Here is a 22,438-nt window from a genome sequence, read left to right as displayed (position 1 = left end):
TGTTAGAGTGAGGACTAGAAGTACAACTGCAAATGAATGTCTACATGCATGTTTTCTGTCACAAATTGAGCCAAAGAAAACTGAAGAAGCTCTACTTGATCCTAATTGGATATTTGCTATGCAAGAGAAGCTAAATCAGTTTGAAAGAAATAAAGTTTGGGAATTCGTTCCTGCACCAAAGAACAGAAGTGTAATTGGAACAAAGTGGGTGTACAGGAACAAGATGGATGAAAATGGAATTGTCACTAGAAACAAAGCAAGGTTGGTTGCAAACGGTTACTCACAGGAAGAAGGAATTGACTAAGATGAAACTTTTCCTCCAGTTGCAAGACTTGAAGAAATAAGGATTTTTCTTGCATTTGCTGCACATTCAAATTTCAAGGTATGTCAAATGGTTGTCAAAAGTGATTTCCTTAATGGTGAGTTGGAAGAAGAAATTTATGTGCAACAGCCACCTGGCTTTGAAGATCCAAAATTTCCAGATTTTATATACAAGTTTCTCTAGGCTCTCTATGGACTGAAACAAGCACCTAGAGCTTGGTTTGACACATTGTCAGATTTTCTACTGAAACATGGGTTCACTATAGGAATAATAGAAAAGACTCTATTCTACAAGCTACATGGTGGTGATATGATCCTAGTTCAGATTTATGTGGATGATATCATTTTTGGGTCTACCAATGAAAAGATTTGTCAAATATTCTCTAAGCTTATGCAGAGTGAATATGAAATGAGTATGATGTGGGAATTGAGTTACTTTCTTTGACTTCAAATCAGTCAAAGAAGTGATGGAATCTTCATCAGCCATACTAAGTTTGTCAAAGATTTATTGAAAAAGTTTGGTATGGTTAATTGTTCACCTGCATCTACACCTATGTCCACAGCTACAAAGTTGGATGAACATAAAAAGGGCAAAAGTGTACATATTTCAAGTTATAGAGGAATGATTGGATCTTTGCTGTACTTAATTGCAAGTAGACCAGACATCATGTTTGTAACATGTCTATGTGCAAGATTTCAAGCCAATCCAAAAGAATCACATTTGATGGCCGTGAAGAGAATTTTCAGATATTTGAAGGGGACTCCAAACCTGGGATTATGGTATCCTAAGGGAACTAGTTTTGAAGTTGTTGGATACACAGATGCAGATTTTGCTGGATGCAGGGTTGATAGAATGAGTACAAGTGGAAGCTGTCAATTTGTAGGACAAAGACTTGTCTCCTGGTATAGCAAGAAACAACAATCTGTGTCAACTTCCATAGCAGAGGCTGAATACATAGCTGCTGGAAGTTGTTGTGCTCAAGTGCTTTGGATTAGAAATCAGCTAATGGATTATGGCCTAGTGTTACATAAAATTCCAATTATGTGTGACAATACTAGTGCTATATCTATTTTGGCTAATCCAGTTAATCATTCTAGAACAAAGCACATGATGTAAGGTACCATTTTATTTGAGAATATGTTGTGAATGGTACCATTAAGCTAATTTTTGTTCCAACAGAAAAATAGTTAGCTGACATTTTTTACTAAACCTTTGGATGAAGCAACTTTCACCAGGCTTGTTAGTGAAATTGGAATGTTAAATTCTTCATCCTAAAGGCAAGAACTCAACTAAATGTTTTGCAGCAGATTAGTTTTTTGTAAATCAAAATTAATTTGATTTAATTGGAAATTAATGGAATATGAGTTATAAATATTTCAGAAATCTTTGTATATTTATTTTTCAAAATTCTAAATTTAGCTTGAAATTTTTCAATTCTAAGAAAACTGTCTAAATGTTGATTTACATTTTTAATATGTAAAATTAGCACAAGGAAGAATCAATTAAAATAAAAATATTTAGAGAACTAAGTTCTCGATAAGTCTAACTGACTTATCGACAAGTCATTTTTGGACTTCTCGAGCGAGCTCTCGATAAGTCAATTTTCTGACTTCTCGAAGGACTTCTCGATAAGCGTCATTATGACTTATCAATAAGTTATTGTAGAGTTCTCTATAAGTGTTAACTTATAGAGTTCACTACAAGTACAATTTTAGACTTACAAATTACTCAGAACTGAGATAATTTAATTTAATAAATTATCTTGATAAAATACTTTTGACAAAATCATTCTGATTTTATTTTGATTTATTCAAATAAAAATAGTAAACAATTCAGTCCATTTAGGAAAAACTGGGTATTTATTTGTCATCTCGATAAGTCTCTTTGTAGTTCTAGATAAGACTCAGAAATATGACATATCGATATGTATGTTCTAGATAAGACTCAGAAATATGACATATCGATATGTATCTATTTTCTCTATATGAGTTCTCGATAAGCAAATTCCAAACATTTATTTTTAGTTCTCGATAAGTCATTTATCGTTTACTATAAATATCCAGACATCTCGACATACACCTCTTTATGCCTTCGAGAACTCTAAGTGACCTAATTTCAAATCCAAACTGGTTTCTCTCTAGTTTTAAACCCTTTTTCTTTAATTCTTCTTACCCATTCACACTTACCCAATAACAGTGGCACTCAACAATGTTAGAGCTGAAATCCCCAAGAATGGAACTAACTACCTTGCTTTCACTGATGCTAACCAAGTTCCTGATACTTTCAAGGGGTTTGTTAAGTTTTTGTCTGAATCTTATCTTGCAGGTGCTTTAACAACTAACCCAATCCTGTACTTGGATGTTCTGCATAAGTTCTGGACAACTGTTGTAGTGAGGACAATTATGGATGACAACTCTGTATCTGTAGAGGTGACTTGCTCAATTGGAGGGCAATAAATAGAGTTCAATGAACTAGATGTGAATGCAGCTTTGGGTCTTCCAACTAAAAATTTGGTGGAGGTTCCAACACAGGATGAGCTTGCTGAGTTCATGGATTTCATCAACTATGGTGGAAGAATCAACCTAGCAAGTTTGAACAAAACAAACCTAAGGAAGGAATGGTCCTTTTTGTTTGATTCAATTGTGAGGGCCTTCACCTGTAGAAACACATGATATGACAACATATCAAGTGTGATGCAGAAGTTGGTGTTTTCCATAGCCCACAACAGACACTTGAATGTTGGTATATTAATCCTGGAAGAACTTGGCACCAAGCTCACAATGCCCCTAGCTACAAGAGGTAAGGAAATCTTCTTTCCTAGGTTTATCATGTCTACTTTAATTTATTAAGTTTCAGACATTCATTTACTTAATGGTATAGATAGGACAAAAATAGGCAATTATAAGCACCTGTCCAAAATTATATTTGGCTCACTTACTACAAAGAACAAGGTAACTGTAAGTCTCAAACTCACTCCATTTATGTTGAACAGATTTAAGACTTACCCTTACCCCATGCCTGACATGAGGTCAAATGTTGAATCTAGTGCAGTAATGGTTCCTGCACCTGTGGAAGTACGAACACAGGAACACCAACAGGGACCTTCCAATACTGAGACCCCTTCTTCTTTACCTTTAGAAGCTAGGAGCAAAAAGAAGAGAAATCAGGTACCATTAGATGTAGTTACTGAGAGTGGCGAGGATACAACAGAAAAAGAGTAACCCTTGGTCAGAAAACCAAAGAAGGTAAAACAAACTGAGTTGACCACTCAAGCCACCTCTGCATCCTCCCAAAAGGATGTAGTTGTAAAACAGGGACAAAAATAGACTCTAGGGGTATCCTCTCAATATGGTGTCTCTATTAAAAAGAGCACTCTCCCTAGTGCACCCTGTAAAGTGTCTGCACAAACACTTGAAGTAATTCAAGTGTATGGAAGGAGGAATAAGGATTGCACACACAAGGAGAGCACATCTCTTAAAGCTCCCTCATTTACTCAGGAGGAGCTGTCAAAACTCAATACTGACATCCAAAATTTTTATATCTCAAATTTCTTCTTCCTACAATGAAGCTGTTAATTCTGGTTCTCAAGAGTTGCCAACTTCAAGTGACATGGTTCTAGAAACTGTGATCACCACCCAAAAATCACATTAAGGTCGTGAAAGGCTACATGTTGGGGTAGACCTTGATGACACCAACACAAACACATGGGTTTCATCAATTTTCACCGAAGACCCTGTGATAGATATAAATGCACCTTCATGTACAAATCAACCTTCACAGGTTGTTAGGTTTGAGGGTAGTACTCTTGAGAGGAAGCTATCTAAATCCTCTCCAATTCAATTGGAGGTTCCTCTTGTGGGAACAACTCCCCTCACAACCCTAGCTGAGATTGCTCTCACAATTGAAGCTAGGAGTTCAATTGCCAATGATCCTGCTATGGGGGAGGCAAGTACAACACTTTCAAGTGACAGTGTTTCGAAAAATACACAAGAGTTTGAGGCTAGAGTACATGACAGTAACCTAGCTAACTCCCCTCCAATTCAAATGGAGGTTCCCACTACAAATGTGGAACAACAAACTGTCATAACCACAACTCAGGCTGTGAGTCAAACTGTGATATCTGTCACAGGTGGTTCTATTGATGCACTTCCATCAACTTCAAATTCTTCACGACCACCATCACACCCTATCCAACAGTTGTTGTCGAATGCTCAACCTCAATAAAGAATTGTGGACGATCTTCTTGTTGATCAAATTACTGGTCTTGCCAACATCCCACAATACCTTCTCACCTCAGACATGAGCAATCAAGATTATCAGGCTATTCTGCTCACCTACAATGAAGAAGTTGACAAAGAGAAGCAGAAAATAGTCAATAAAGTTGAGCAAGATGGGAATGTGGATGCTTGGCTATCAAAAGACTTCACTTTGGAGATAGAACAGGTCTTGAAAAGGTTTAGAGATGAATATCTCACCATATTAGGGAGTAATTCCAAGGTCCTGACTCCACAAGAGGTCTATGATGCAGTCAATGAAGTTTACAAAGCTCAACTCAAAGCTTTTCACCTATTTGGTAAAGCTCTTGAATTAAAATTGAATGGTCATGAAGACAAGATTAGGAAGCTGGTGGGAGAGAAGATGGATGAGATTATTCCTTCTCAAGTCAAAATCACTTCAAAATTCCAGCATTTTGCTGACCAAATGGCTAGTTTTGATCTGACTTCTGTAGAAAAAGATGTCAAAAATATCAGATAATCTTTTATAGCTTTGCATGAGGTGGTTCAAAAACATATTGTAAATTCCAATGATACAAAAGTCAAGTTGAATTAGCTCCACCAAAGCAACTATGAGCCTTCAACACTTCTCATGGAAGGAATCAAACAGGCTGTGCAAGACACCTTTGGCATCTCTCTTTCTTCAACTTCTCAACAACCTATCTCCACATCAACAAATTTACAGATTCAAGCTCTTCAAAATCAAGTGACTACTCTTCAGTCAGCCAGTAAATCTTTAACATATCAGGTCTCCCAACTCACAGCAATGGTAGCAAGTCGACAGGCTGATATCCAGACCTTTATGGATTCTCACAAACACTTACTAATGCATAATTATGTGGCTTTGGAAGCCATCATGGGAAAACTCAACATTCCATTGTCTACACTTCCTGAAGCTGTGATGCCAGAAATACCAACTCCCCTACTCATGCCTTTCAACAAGACTAAGGGGGAGATAGAAGCTAGGATTCAATAATCCAAGGATGCTGGTAAATCAAAGGAGCCTAGCAAAATATCAACTCACATTGGCCAAAGCTCTTCAAAAGCTTAATTATCTAAAGATGTTGGGAAAGACAGACTTCTAAAAGCTGCAGAAGGGCCTTATCAAGATCAAGAATTTTATGAACTTATATCAGTCTTAAGAATGTCTCTTCACAACAACTATGTAACCTACAAAAGAGCATTGGCCAACAACATCAACTTTGTCAGAGTGGTGATTGTCAAAGTTGATAATTTCCAGGAGAAAAGGATAGTTGCAAATGTGAATGACTGTGGCCTAGACAGATGTCTACAGGTGGCTCTCACCAATCTTCAAAAATTAAGAGCATCTGAGCTGGATGTAGTGATTGATGAAGTTCATATAGTAATTCCAGAGGACACCCAACTACTAAAGGAACTCAAGAATGCTCAGATAGTTGCTTTTCCTGAAGCATATCTTCATCCAAGCTGGGGGATTGCCTACATCTGCTCACAATCCAGAAAATGCAGATTCTTCACAGTTTTAAAGAATTGTTTAAGAAATAATGTGATATTGATAATGACCCTTGAAACTGATCTCAAGACCAAAATAAACAAGAAACCTGAAGATGAGGAAATGATCAGAATCTTGGGGAGATATCTTCAAGATGCAGAGACCATGTTGGAAACTTCAGATTATAACTTAAAGGATGACAAGGATGATGATGAGCAGAAGCAAGATGGTCAACCACCTTCTGGCTCAAATCCAAGTAAAACTTCTAGAGAAACTGGTAGCAAAGAGAAGAAGCAGGATGAGAAGAAGGGAGATGATAAGAAAAGAGGAGAAGAGAGGAGAAGGAAGAAGAAGGAACATGGCTCAGAACCACAAAAGCAAACCCTACAAATCCAAATCAATCAAGCTCAATCCTCTATTCCAACACACTCAAACACTATACTACCTCAAACCTCTAAGCCCAAATTTTTATATAAACAAACTGCTAACACCTAACTGATAATACAGATCACCTTAAGCCAAATCTATTTAAAGAAAATTTCAAATCTACCTTCTACTAAGCCACCAACCAAAATTTATTACAAGTTTGTTGGGAGAAAACCAAAGAAAATGCAAGTTACTGAGAGGGCCATCTGGAACTGTTTCAATCAAAGTGATTTTCTACCTCTGAACTGGTGGACCTCAAATGAAGACTACTTTCAACAATTAGCTGAAGAAATGGTCAGAGTTTGGGTTGTAACACTAAGGGAAGTAAGAATCTACTATCAAGATGGATCCTATACATTTCTTGGAAAAAACTTAATGGACACATTTTTACCCACAGAGATAAAAAAAGTTTATAAGCTTACTGAAGGACAAGGATACTGCAACTAAGGCATGGAGATCTGTTTTGGCTAAATGGTTGGTAGTAAGCGAAGAAAGAAGAGCAAGAGAAAAGGCTGAAAGAGAGGAGAGGAAAAGAAAGTATATTGAGGAGATAGAAATGTTTATACAAAGATATGAAGAACTCAAAATAAAGGGCATGAGCAGAATTAACAAGTATGGACAATTTCTAAACATCAATGTTGGCAGATTCTCAAGAATTAGAGTTGGTTTCTTGTAAAGCTATCCATTAGATGTAAGCACAAACTAGTAGAAGCTCTAAGAGGGACACCAATCATAGAGGAATTGGAAGTACTTGTAGAGATAAAAGACCTCATTAGAAAAAAAACTGGAGATGAGACATTTTTATGATAAATGTATCTTTCAAACTCAAGAAATCATTCAATGTATAAAAGTTGTAATTCTGTCAATTTTTATGTAAGGTTTTATTGTTCATTATAGCTTGGGGTTAGTCTTTTTACCAGGCACGAATTTGTGATAAACAATCTTCTCACAAATTGGGGGAGATTGTTGTGCAAGACATACATATACTATAACAAGACTAAGTCAAATTGACAGCCCTAAGTAAGTTGAATGATAATCTAAGTTTGCATTTTGTATAGTATTACTTGCTTCTGTAAAAGTGTCAATAGATTAGACTGGAGTATTTTTCCGTAAATAGTCTCAAGCCTAAGAATAAACTCTGGAAGAAGATCATGAAGATCATGCCTCAGAGACAGTGTGAAGAAGCTTGGAGTTGAATAAATCTGTTTTGAGAAACACATTCTAAGTCAAGAAATCTTCAAGTCACAGATCAAGTCATATAGAGAAGTCATTCGAGAACTCCAGAATGACTTATCAACAAGTCAAAAATAGCTTATAGAGAAGTCTCAGAGATATCGATAAGCCAAATGAAGATATGAAGATTGGAGATATCGAAAAGTCAATTCCGCAATGGAAAAAATAGAGATATCGACAAATCAAATTGAAGATGTAAAGATTAGAGATATCAACAAGTCAAACTCTCATTAGAGATCTCAGATATATCGGTAAGTCAATATGCCTATAGAGATTTGAGAGATATCGACAAGTCTTTTCTACATGCAAAAATTTAGAGATCTCGACAAGCCAAATTTTCTTATAGAGAACTCAGAGACTTTGATAATTCAAAACAACTATGGAGAAATGAGAGATCTCGATAAGTCATTATACTTATCGAGATGTCAAGTTCGCTATATAACAAACTGGAGATCTCGATATAAACCTCAAGTACAGAATGCAGACCAGTTAAAGACCCAAGATTATCAATCAACAAACAAATCAACCACTGATTTGAAAAGTCTACAAAAGCAGCTTGAAGAGGTCAAGATTAAAGGCCAAGTTTAACTGACAAAGGAAAGTCACAGACATGAACGATTTGTAAATATACACTAAGCCAGAAATGGAAAGCTTTAGATAACTTAAAGTAGGGTTTGGTGCATGTTATTGCATGTTATTTAAAACCTGTGTTTCTTGATCTATAAAGTAAACACTGGTCTTTTATTTTTAATTGTAAAAAACAGATCTAGAACTTCTTGTAACTCTCTCAAGATATAAGCTGAGTTTTTTATCAACAAAGAACCAAGAAATTTGTGGCAAGACATACTTGATTTTAATATAAAATTAAGTGAGTTTTGAAGATAACATGTTTATGTGCATGTTTATTAATTATGTTTAAACATTATATCTCTACAAGTTAAACTTCTTTGTTCACTATACACAAAATAGTTTAAAAAGCTTAAAAATATTCAAAAACACATTCACCCCCCTGTGTTGTATTCATTATCTAACACGAAGGCAGCATCGCACATGTTATAAAGAGAGTAACCTAATATGTGACTAAGCCTCAGCTTCTTTAGTTTACTTTTTTTTGGCTGGATGGAAATGAACTGAAGACTTTTATATATTATTCGGGATAAACGAGACTCATCTTGAAGCACTCGGTTGGTGCTAGTGTATGAGGAACACTCTGCCAGAAAATAGAAAGTTTGAGCCATGTTTATGACATGTTCTTGATATAATTTTCTAAAACTAATTGTTGGAGGTTGGTCCTTATAATAAGTACTTAAACTTTCATGTTTGGATCTAAGTCATTTTCTTAGTATAATCCATATAGAAATTGAGGTGAAGTTAATAGTTTGAAAATGGTTGTGTGGGTTTATCCTATATTAATAAGGTAATGAGAGATTGGGTGCTTTATATAGTACAATGTGCAAGAGTAGTATACAACTACTAAGACATGTGGGTGTGCATAATGTTATTATGTGCCTCGCACACACACACGCGCCGCCGTCACGCCATGGCACAGGTCTGTTCAGGTCGACGGGTGAATGTCTCAGCGTCTCGCGTAAGTGAGGCGACCCGGGCGAGGCAGTCGGGTCGATGGGTGAGTATATCAGCCTCTCGCGTAAGTGAGGCGACCCGGGCGAGGGATTTTATTGTTGGTTTAATTAAATTATTTTTAACTTATTATATTATTTTAATATGAATATTTGAGTTAGTGTTTAACTGTAACAAAGAGCAATCAGGATTCGTTGTTAAATACTGATATGTACGAATCAGGATTTGCTAATAATATTGATATGACACTGATGTGTCGCCATGATTTGAGGCTGAATAAATCCTGACGCCGACGCATTGTAACACCCCCAGATCCGGGGTCGGGGATCCGGGTCGTCACGGTCTTTCTTTCCACAATATCACTTCACTTAATTAATAATAACCAACCTTATGCTGTGACCCCACACTAACATACACCACAACCCGTTATAGTCTCAGAGATGAAATTCAAATAAGTACAAGTCTTTGAATCCACAATTTAAAAGTTATTACAACCCAAAACGATTACTTGATAAATTTACAGTTAATTGCCATTATCTGCCCCAAGTTATAATTATACATAATTGATTCTCCAAAAGCAGATGGTCTAATCTACAATAGATCTACCTCTACAGCTATAGCAGCTACGACATCAACGGGAAGACGCGGAACGCTTTCCACGCGCTTGCGCTGGGTCTGCTGGAGTCTGGTCATCTTTCCTAACTGTTGTTGTGTGATGAAAGAAGAAAGCAAGGGTGAGCAGCAAGCCCACCAAAATAATATGCATAATTATTTACAATATATGAGCCTACTCATAATACTCATGAAAGTCTTGGTCAAAAGAAATGACCCAAGTTGATAACTTAATGCGATGAAGTCGCAAAATATTCAGTATATATATATATACATATATACTTTTCAAAATATTGGAAGTCCTCTTCCATGCATAATATACACAAAGTCCCAGTGTATAACTGTATATAAAAAATATCGTTGCAAGGTGATCTCATATATCTAACCTTGTCTCAACGTTTTTCTGAAAATCTTTGTCATTCATAAGACAATTATTAATTAGATATAAGTTTAAAAGATGAAGTTACCAAATACTTCACTACATTTATATCATTCCCAATACTACTTGAACTACCACCGTTCAAGTTATAATCAATTTCAAAAGTTCATCCCACTGATGAGACCACAAGATAAGACTTGAATAGATTCAATCTTTGAAAGATTATTGAATGAAAAAGTTATGAGATACTTTATTTAGTCCCGATATATATAACCACATATATATATCCCTTTAAACATTTCCTGGAACCTCTGTTATGTGAAGTATGAACAGAGTTCGAAACATCCAATGAATTTTGGAAAGGAAAAGAATTTTGGCATAAACCCGATATCTTGCTGATCAGGCAAAGATACCAATAAGTAACCTTTTCTACTAGTAGATGGACGAATTCCCCACTGGTCATCACCCTGGTCATAATTAAGACCTATGCTGGACTGCCACTCAGCCACCTATGCATTTGATGGACTCCCACTGAGCCACTTACACAATAATAGACCGTACCTCGGCCTGTCGCTTATGCCGACTCAATGAGAGGGGCTTACTTCCCGAACGTTGGGCAAGTAATCAATTCATTTACCAAATCTGCAACCTTGTTGCGAATATAAAATACACCACAGAGCCGGATTCCCCAGGTTTTGAGCGAGTATTTAAATCCCCTTAAAAGGAAGATCTTAAATATAAAAATGAGTTTTTTTTTTTGGGATCCGCTCTGACTTTTAAAAATCATTTTGAAGACTCGAAAACACTTTAAAGAGTGTTTGGAGTAAGGCTGATTTAATGAAGTAAATCAGTCCCCAGAATATTTTAGAAAATGACTGAATATTATTATTTTAAATAATATTCCCATAAAGAATAATCTTTATAAAAATAATTGAAGTAGAAGTATTAACTTATACTTGAAATAAACATTAAATAACCAAAGATATACTTATATGAAAGTATTATCTTTATTTGAATAATCGAAAATAAGTTTGATTATTAACACCTTATTCTTTAATAGAATAAAGAATATACCTCAGCAAATAATCGGAGTCATAGATCCTCAAATGAATATTCAAATAATATTCAATAAATAAAATAAGCTGAGTCATAATACCTCGAATGAATATTATAAATAATATTCATTAAATAAAATAAAGGAGTCATACATCCTCAAATGAATATTCAAATAATATTCAATAAATAAAATAAAAGAGTCATAAGTCCTCGAATGAATATTCAAGATAATATTCAATAAATAATATAAAGGAGTCATAAGTCCTCGAATGAATATTCAAGATAATATTCAATAAATAATATAAAAGAGTCATAAGTCCTCGAATGAATATTCAAGATAATATTCAATAAATAATATAAAGGAGTCATAAGTCCTCGAATGAATATTCAAGATAATATTCAATAATAAAATAAAGTTATCGAATAAACCTTATTCGATTAATAGTTTTGAAAACTATAACCATATATATATATATATATATATATATATATATAAAATCTACTCGGGATCCTCGACTCCCGGTTTTAGAAAATGTTCTCACCTTTGGGTCCCTATACTAAGGGTATACGCAAATACCGCTTATCTCTAGCATAGGTATTATGCAACGAATAAGCACTTGAACCAACAGATATATAAATCAAGAATACGAAACAGGCATGCATATATATATATACCATATCAGCATGCTTCAATATATCACAACATTTGCTAATTAACCAACATGCATCTATCGCAAGATAATGCATATACATATATTCATCACAACAACAGTATAACGGGTAGAAAACTTGCCTGAGCGACTTGGGGTGATAAAAGGCTCGGGACGAGTCTGGTAACCTATAAACAACAAGTAAGTTGGAATTAAACCAAAATCACTTGTAAATCTATACTTTAACTAACTTAGACTCTAACGCTTGATTTTGCGCTCACTGATTTGCTTAAGTCACTCGGGTACCCTCGGCTCCTTCATTTTTAATAATTTAATCTTTACGAGTTTTAAAGCGATTCCTTCGCGAGTGACTTACCAACTGCCTAAAACACTTACCATAAATGTTTCATGCATTAATTAACCCTTTTTGGTCTTTAACCTACATTTCAAAGTAAGGCGAGGGAAAAAGTTTCGTTCGTGAAACGCCGTTACTTGAAACGGTCGTTTCTCCTAAACCGTAAATCGGAATCGAACGAACTACATATCAAAACGAAGCTCGTAACATGAGCTATCTAAACATGGCAGTGGTCACAATCTAGCAGGGGGTTCTCGGGTCCTAATGTTATGCACAAAAACAGTCCAAAGAAAATCGGACATTACGACGGCTATGTTTACGCGATTTCCCAATTTTTTTACCATTCCAAATCATATCAATCCAACTACCAATCAACAAAAACTCAAGATACATATCAATGATACTGATTTCAGTCATAATAAGCTCAAGGATCTCAATCCAATCATATATTATAACATCTCCAAATTCAACTAAACTACTTAACAATTAAGCTCGAATCATGCTTATCGTTCGAATAACTACTCATCCATCCAAACCATCACCAAACTTCAACATTAAAACTTATTACTAAAGGGTGTGAAGATTTATACCTTTCTTGGAGGGTGGAAAGTTACTAGGAAGCCTTATGGAGCCTCCTACAAGCTTGATCTTTCCAAAGAAATCAAGAATGCAAAGTTAGGCTTTGAAGTTTCTAAAAGTCCGATTTAAAGAACTGTAAAAATGAGGGTCTTACCATGCTTATTTGGAAGAGACTTGTGAACAAGAGTTGTAGGCTATCTCAATACCTTTCCAAAGAGCTATAGAACACAACATTTGAGTGAGTATTGAAGGAGATATGACAATTTCAAGTTGCTGGGTTTGTTTTGGCCGAGAGCTTCTCTTCATGGGAGCAAAGTCAAATTTTTAATTTTTGTGTTATGATATTTTGCTTGGTTGATTTCCTTTTTGGCTTGGCAATTTTGATCTTTTACCATGGTAACTTTTGCATGGCCAAGAATCAACCAACAACACACTTCTTTTTGTCATGCTTATGTCACCATGCTTGTGTCACCTTTTTAACACATGTCCTTTCCTTGTGGTTTGATGATGTCATAATCCTTGGCTTCTTGTACAAGCTTGTCTCTTGGTCGCTTATTTGTTTTACGGTTCGCTTAACTTTCGTTCTCGTTCGTCGTTTGAGGGATCATATCTGGGATCTTATTACTTGGGTTCCCCTAAAGCTTTCTCAATATTTTATATTCCTTTTATGATCCTCTCTTATAATCCTTGAATTTAAATCCTTTTAATCATGTTACCTTATACTCATTTCTTTCGGTATCTGGTGGATTTTCGGGAAAAATCAAAGTGTCCGGATTCGAATTTTAACGACCTTTACATACACTCATTTACTTTATGGAATAATAATACGATCTTAGAATTTCCATAAAAGTACTCCTATATAGTGTGGTCTGAAAAGTTTTCTCGTTCAGCAAAAACACTATTCATAAGGGTTTCAAAATTTCTCAAAAATTGGGGTTATTACAGTCTCCCCTCCTTAAAAGGATTCCGTCCCGGAATGAGATAGAAAATAAATGGGGATACTTTCTTAGCATTACACTTTCTAACTCTCGAGTCAATTTTCCACATTGTGGTTCTATCACCAAACTCTGCCTAGTTTGATAATCCTTCTCCTAAGCACTTGTTCCTTTTCATTCTATAACCCTTCCTGGTTGCTCCATATAGGTTACGTCGGGTTGCATATCTATGCGCTCATATGCCTCTATTTGACTGGCATCCGAATTACACTTCCTTATCATTGATACGTGGAACACGTTATGAACTTGCTACATGTTCGGGGTTAGGGCTAGCTCATATGCTAACTTCCCAAACGTCTTAATATATCCAAGGGTCCAACAAATTGTAGAATTAGCTTTCCTTTCTTTCCGAACCTCATCAATCCTTTCCAAGGGATACCTATAACATTACTAGGTCCCCTATTTCATACTCTTTGTCCTTTCGTGTCAAATCGACATACTTCTTATGTCCTTCCTGGCTACTACCAGTCGTCCTCTGATTAGATCTATTATATCCCTGGTCCTTTGGACTACTGCGGGTCCGAGCATCTTACGCTCTACAACTTCATCCTAACATAAGGGAGATCGACATTATCTTCCCTCAAGAATCTCATAAGGCGACATCTCGATAATGACATATGATCTATTATCGTAAGATAACTCAATCCGAATTAAGTGATCATTCTAAATTCTTTCAAGTCTATTGCACAGACTCTCATTATAGCTTTTAGCATTAGAACTTTTGCTTCTCAATACTCATTCTTTTCCAGTTCGTAATCGCTATCACCTTTCGTTCCTAATATTATACTGGTTATACTTTTGCTCGTTAGCGTTCTATAACCTTTTAATAACCATGCCAACCTTAGTATCACGAATGTGTTCCCATTCCGCATACTACCACCACTTTATTACTCCTTTTTCAGTTGTTTCTATTTTCCAAAATTTGATCAATCATATAGAAGTAAAGGAATTCGTTGAGAGATCACTATGATCATGAACACTTGTTATATCGCATAGTTAGTACAGAAGGTGGCCAGCCTTTAGTACTTGACAAGCAATTAAACAACATGTGGTATCCTACTAGGCTTCTATCACAAAGATAGATAGTCATTCGGCAATACCTCCCCTTCTGGAAGGGTTGTTCTTCTCAGCTTACATGAAATGAAAAGAAGAGAAAAGAACGAACTGAAGAGAATTGTATATATGAAAAAATATACTGCCACAAAATATCTGGCTTGGAACCTACCTCTGAACTATAGAGGTTTGTCATAGGAGAACAAAACATATACGTATATAAATCAACATTAAGCATTATAGCCTCGTATTTCCCATGCCTAAATATTTTCGCTATCCCGTCCATCATTCTATGGACCCACACTTTTCCTCGAGCTTATACACAATTACCTTTGAAACTCCCTCGACATCGAAAATCGAATCTGGGATCTCATTCTAGACATCATCGTTACTTGAATTCTATGCTTGCACCGCAACCTTCCTCGTATAATAATACGACTCTCTATTGATAAGAAAGAATAATTATTCACTAGGTAGATACTCTACTTAATTAGTCTATCAATGATAACTTATACACTACCACGACCCGATTAGTGGTACTCAATCTCAACACCCATTCCAATACAACTCTCACGGTTGTAATCAGCTCATTACTCGCAGAATCATTGCTGCCTTACTATGGTCCACCACTGACCCACTGTAGTCATTCATTTTCCATGAAGTCTTAATAGCTAACCATACGGAGTCTATCCATGTCGTAACAAATCCTTCTAAGGAGGTAACATAATCACCATTCCTGATTCATGAAGAACACTCCTGATCCTGACATACATACATGACATGAAGCATATAAAATTTCAGAAGAGTTTCAATCAAAGCACCGATAGCAGGTTAATACCATTCTTAATCATATGCCTTCAATAGAAGACTTAACTCAAAGGTTTGTTTGGTCCTTTTTGAAACATGGTCCTGGCTTATCTCAAGATAGGACCTTCTAAGATAGATAGCCCGTTCATGGCGATTACACAATTTAAACCTTTACCAACTACTATTACGGTTGGGTATTGCACAGTCATCAGAAGGAATGTCAATCTTCCAAACCATAATACAACCTTCATAGCTTTAACCATCATCACTGTATTCCTTTGGCACAAGCGCCTATAATTATCCTTTTACCGTTAAAGTGTCGGCCACCTCTTTGGCCTTTCCTGATAGTAATAGTTCCTTATAATCAATGTCTTTTAACCACCTTCAACTAAATTTTCTACCTCATTTCAATCACAGCTTATGTGAAGATGTTTTCCTTAAAATCTGATGAGTTAAAAAAAAATTTCCATTTTTCCATAAGTTATCCCCTCAGTCTTTAGAGGTTAATCACTGTCATGACTGACTCTCAATCATAATTAGAACATCTTTTATCTTAAGTCCTAATTGCCCTGAACAATTTCGACCATTACTGGTTCGATCCATACTTTCTCGTGGTTTAACACGTGCCCCATTTGGCATCATTATAATTACGTCATTTTTCTTTATCAACATTTCTATTCTTGAGAATTTTGAATATTACCTTTCTCCTTGTAAAACCTCTAAGGTTATCCTTGATTCGTTCCTCCTGTATTCCCTAGATACAGGGCATATCAACATACCCTTTACTAATACTAGAACCATTATCTATATGTTTCTGAAAAATTTTCTCCACTGATACTTAAAGGTTGTTGTTACCTTAATCCTTTCCAAATCATACTGTCAAAACTCATACTGTCCCTATTAAGGGTGAAATGCCAACCTTTATGCATTCCCCTAGGATTCATTTTAAGTTACCGATGCTCTATCCTTAATTCCACCTTTAAAAAAAGTACAAGCATCCTTCCATGGATAAATAAAGTCATATATCCCTGATAAGGGTATCTTATTCAATCATTCCCACCTCGATAGTCTATACCGAATTTCACAATAGCATCCTTATTCAATATTGAGGTCAATCCATATGGCCTCCAAAAGATAACAATGGTCATCCGCTTTTCTTTCCTGATTTGGTAATGATAACATGGATGTTCTGGAAGATATTGGTCATGTTCAACGTGAACTTCTTCTTAATAATTCCTTATTTACTTTTGTTGTTTATCTCAACAGTCACCTCAATGTTGGGATATCTTTCATATCTGGCGTCTCCCTTTCTGGGTATCATGCCACCGGTCTTACACTTCACCTTCTTGAAGGTCACTTCCTTCATCCAATTTTCTTAATTTCTTACTTTCTTATCCCCTTAGTCTATCCGCGTCTCATTATTTATCCTTCGAATTATCTCAAGGTTTCCTCGAATCCTCCCAACTTAAAGGGGGATAAAATATACATAACTCTTATGCCTTCAACCATCAATTTTAACTCATGGTGAATCACCCTCATACCAATGATTACATACTTTCTTATTTCTATTGCTACGAGTCTTTAGGGTTTTCTCATACCCGACTCCCTTATCATTCCTCAAACTCTCTTGCCTTTATATTCCTTTCTCTTATCGTTATTTCATGAACCAACACAACATAAGCATTGATTTCGACATCCCGTCATTCTGGATTCGTGCCCTTAGAACGAATCTTGACAACTTTTACAACTTAAATTCATAATTCATCATACTCGTCTGCCTTTGTTCTGGCTCTAAAGCTTTTACACTATTCCATAACCTTGGGAATTACGATCCCGAAAACAATTGGCTGAACTTTAATCAGTTTATTATAATCTCTTGCTCCGTGCCTTCCTTGGCCTTTCACCAGCGGGTGGTCTCTCTCTTGGGAGGGTAAGTGACAAAACAGTCTTTTGTGGTTCGTCAATCATTTAGAATCTCAAATGATTCATCTATTTCCTTTAGCCAGGCTCTTGCCTCGACTGGGTCAGTTTGTTCCTTGGAACTCTGAGAGCTTAGCGATTTAAAGGTCCTGAAAGAATTTCCCACCGCACTGTCTCCTCAGGGTGGTGGTTGGAGATAATAGTCTAAGTTCTCTTTAGACAGGTCCATGAATTGCCGTATAGGAGTACCGTCTCGGGTCTCCTTTCCTTACTCGACTTTCTGTTTCCTTATTATGAAATGTTTCATCCTACTCCCCATAATTGGGGTCATCTTTTAATTTAAAATCCTCATTTTCCACTCCATTATGTCATGGGTTCCTTCTATCTTGATGGCGACCTCCCTGACTATCACGTTCAGGGTTTACTCTAAATCTTATTCCTCAAACTATGGCTCTCATCTAAGTTCTCATCTTTAAGCTCTTGAACATTTGGAACCCAAATTCTGTAGGAATACCTCATTATTCCTTTCTCATCTTTCTCGGTATTAACCTCTTATCTATTTGTTGGCTCTCTGCCTTCATTCATAACTTTTCTGGCACAATATGATCTTTTCCAATAATTCGGGCTGTATTGCTATCTCAACAGCTTTTCGGTACCGGCTCCGGTTACCTTCACTACTATTTCCATTTTCTCAAAATCTCTTATAAACTCTCCAAAAGACATTATCATCTTGAGTCTCTCCTTTTTACTAAGGGCATCAGCCACCATATTGGCTTTCCCCGAATGATAAAGAATCTCCCAATCATAATTCTTGATTAGCTCTAACCGCCTCCTCTGGCGTATGTTGAGCTCTTTCTACGTAAGAATGTACTAGAGCACTTATGGCTTAGGTAATTCTCGCACTTCTCTCCATACAAGTAGTGCCTCCAATCTTTAGGGTAAAACTATTGCCACGAGCCCAAGCTCATGGGTGGGGATATCGAATTTTAAATTCCCTTAATTATCTTGACGCAGACGCGATTATCTTGCTGTGCTATATAAGAAGCACCCTAATTCCTTGTGCGAAGCGTCACTACACTTCACAAAATCACCTTTTCCATCCGGCAATGCCAGCATAGGGGCCATCACCAACCTCTGCTTCAGTTCTTGAAAGCTGTTCTCGCATTTCTCTGTCCATTCGAACTTCTCAGTCTTACGAGTAAGCCGCGTTAAAGAGGCTACTATCTTTACAACTTGAACGAACCTCCGGTAGTGACCGGCCAATCCTACCTCTGGTAGTCGACCAAACCATGGTCATCAATTCATCAGTGGTCCTTTATCCAATCCTGTCAGGATCCTCCATGGGATCCTCCTCAACAACTATCCCTTCTAGGACAACATCCTCAACCGCTACATCCTCAATATCAACATCATCCGGTCCTGCGTTAGGACACTCTATCGGATCCACAATCCCATCTCCAATTAGTAATAAAACATCATCGCGTTGATGTTCCTCAACTTCAGGATTCGGAGTCCCGCTACCATATACGATAATGAACTACGCTTCTATCGCTACATTTATAAGGGTTCCCATAAGGGTTTTAACTGTCAGTACTACGTTAGGTAGTCCGACTATGAACTTGGCAAGAGTTCTTATTATCTTAGTGAACTTATTATCTTAACGTCCCATCATCTCTGAGGTTTATAACGCTTAGCTCTGATACCATTTCTGTAACACCCCCAGATCCGGGGTCGGGGATCCGGGTCGTCACGGTCTTTCTTTCCACAATATCACTTCACTTAATTAATAATAACCAACCTTATGCTGTGACCCCACACTAACATACACCACAACCCGTTATAGTCTCAGAGATGAAATTCAAATAAGTACAAGTCTTTGAATCCACAATTTAAAAGTTATTACAACCCAAAACGATTACTTGATAAATTTACAGTTAATTGCCATTATCTGCCCCAAGTTATAATTATACATAATTGATTCTCCAAAAGCAGATGGTCTAATCTACAATAGATCTACCTCTACAGCTATAGCAGCTACGACATCAACGGGAAGACGCGGAACGCTTTCCACGCGCTTGCGCTGGGTCTGCTGGAGTCTGGTCATCTTTCCTAACTGTTGTTGTGTGATGAAAGAAGAAAGCAAGGGTGAGCAGCAAGCCCACCAAAATAATATGCATAATTATTTACAATATATGAGCCTACTCATAATACTCATGAAAGTCTTGGTCAAAAGAAATGACCCAAGTTGATAACTTAATGCGATGAAGTCGCAAAATATTCAGTATATATATATATACATATATACTTTTCAAAATATTGGAAGTCCTCTTCCATGCATAATATACACAAAGTCCCAGTGTATAACTGTATATAAAAAATATCGTTGCAAGGTGATCTCATATATCTAACCTTGTCTCAACGTTTTTCTGAAAATCTTTGTCATTCATAAGACAATTATTAATTAGATATAAGTTTAAAAGATGAAGTTACCAAATACTTCACTACATTTATATCATTCCCAATACTACTTGAACTACCACCGTTCAAGTTATAATCAATTTCAAAAGTTCATCCCACTGATGAGACCACAAGATAAGACTTGAATAGATTCAATCTTTGAAAGATTATTGAATGAAAAAGTTATGAGATACTTTATTTAGTCCCGATATATATATAACCACATATATATATCCCTTTAAACATTTCCTGGAACCTCTGTTATGTGAAGTATGAACAGAGTTCGAAACATCCAATGAATTTTGGAAAGGAAAAGAATTTTGGCATAAACCCGATATCTTGCTGATCAGGCAAAGATACCAATAAGTAACCTTTTCTACTAGTAGATGGACGAATTCCCCACTGGTCATCACCCTGGTCATAATTAAGACCTATGCTGGACTGCCACTCAGCCACCTATGCATTTGATGGACTCCCACTGAGCCACTTACACAATAATAGACCGTACCTCGGCCTGTCGCTTATGCCGACTCAATGAGAGGGGCTTACTTCCCGAACGTTGGGCAAGTAATCAATTCATTTACCAAATCTGCAACCTTGTTGCGAATATAAAATACACCACAGAGCCGGATTCCCCAGGTTTTGAGCGAGTATTTAAATCCCCTTAAAAGGAAGATCTTAAATATAAAAATGAGTTTTTTTTTTTGGGATCCGCTCTGACTTTTAAAAATCATTTTGAAGACTCGAAAACACTTTAAAGAGTGTTTGGAGTAAGGCTGATTTAATGAAGTAAATCAGTCCCCAGAATATTTTAGAAAATGACTGAATATTATTATTTTAAATAATATTCCCATAAAGAATAATCTTTATAAAAATAATTGAAGTAGAAGTATTAACTTATACTTGAAATAAACATTAAATAACCAAAGATATACTTATATGAAAGTATTATCTTTATTTGAATAATCGAAAATAAGTTTGATTATTAACACCTTATTCTTTAATAGAATAAAGAATATACCTCAGCAAATAATCGGAGTCATAGATCCTCAAATGAATATTCAAATAATATTCAATAAATAAAATAAGCTGAGTCATAATACCTCGAATGAATATTATAAATAATATTCATTAAATAAAATAAAGGAGTCATACATCCTCAAATGAATATTCAAATAATATTCAATAAATAAAATAAAAGAGTCATAAGTCCTCGAATGAATATTCAAGATAATTTTCAATAAATAATATAAAGGAGTCATAAGTCCTCGAATGAATATTCAAGATAATATTCAATAAATAATATAAAAGAGTCATAAGTCCTCGAATGAATATTCAAGATAATATTCAATAAATAATATAAAGGAGTCATAAGTCCTCGAATGAATATTCAAGATAATATTCAATAATAAAATAAAGTTATCGAATAAACCTTATTCGATTAATAGTTTTGAAAACTATAACCATATATATATATATATATATATATATATATATAAAATCTACTCGGGATCCTCGACTCCCGGTTTTAGAAAATGTTCTCACCTTTGGATCCCTATACTAAGGGTATACGCAAATACCGCTTATCTCTAGCATAGGTATTATGCAACGAATAAGCACTTGAACCAACAGATATATAAATCAAGAATACGAAACAGGCATGCATATATATATATACCATATCAGCATGCTTCAATATATCACAACATTTGCTAATTAACCAACATGCATCTATCGCAAGATAATGCATATACATATATTCATCACAACAACAGTATAACGGGTAGAAAACTTGCCTGAGCGACTTGGGGTGATAAAAGGCTCGGGACGAGTCTGGTAACCTATAAACAACAAGTAAGTTGGAATTAAACCAAAATCACTTGTAAATCTATACTTTAACTAACTTAGACTCTAACGCTTGATTTTGCGCTCACTGATTTGCTTAAGTCACTCGGGTACCCTCGGCTCCTTCATTTTTAATAATTTAATCTTTACGAGTTTTAAAGCGATTCCTTCGCGAGTGACTTACCAACTGCCTAAAACACTTACCATAAATGTTTCATGCATTAATTAACCCTTTTTGGTCTTTAACCTACATTTCAAAGTAAGGCGAGGGAAAAAGTTTCGTTCGTGAAACGCCGTTACTTGAAACGGTCGTTTCTCCTAAACCGTAAATCGGAATCGAACGAACTACATATCAAAACGAAGCTCGTAACATGAGCTATCTAAACATGGCAGTGGTCACAATCTAGCAGGGGGTTCTCGGGT

The sequence above is a fragment of the Apium graveolens genome, chromosome 10, assembly GCF_009905375.1.
Source record: "Apium graveolens cultivar Ventura chromosome 10, ASM990537v1, whole genome shotgun sequence".
NCBI classification, from domain to species: domain Eukaryota; kingdom Viridiplantae; phylum Streptophyta; class Magnoliopsida; order Apiales; family Apiaceae; genus Apium; species Apium graveolens.
This window is presented reverse-complemented; position numbering follows the sequence as displayed.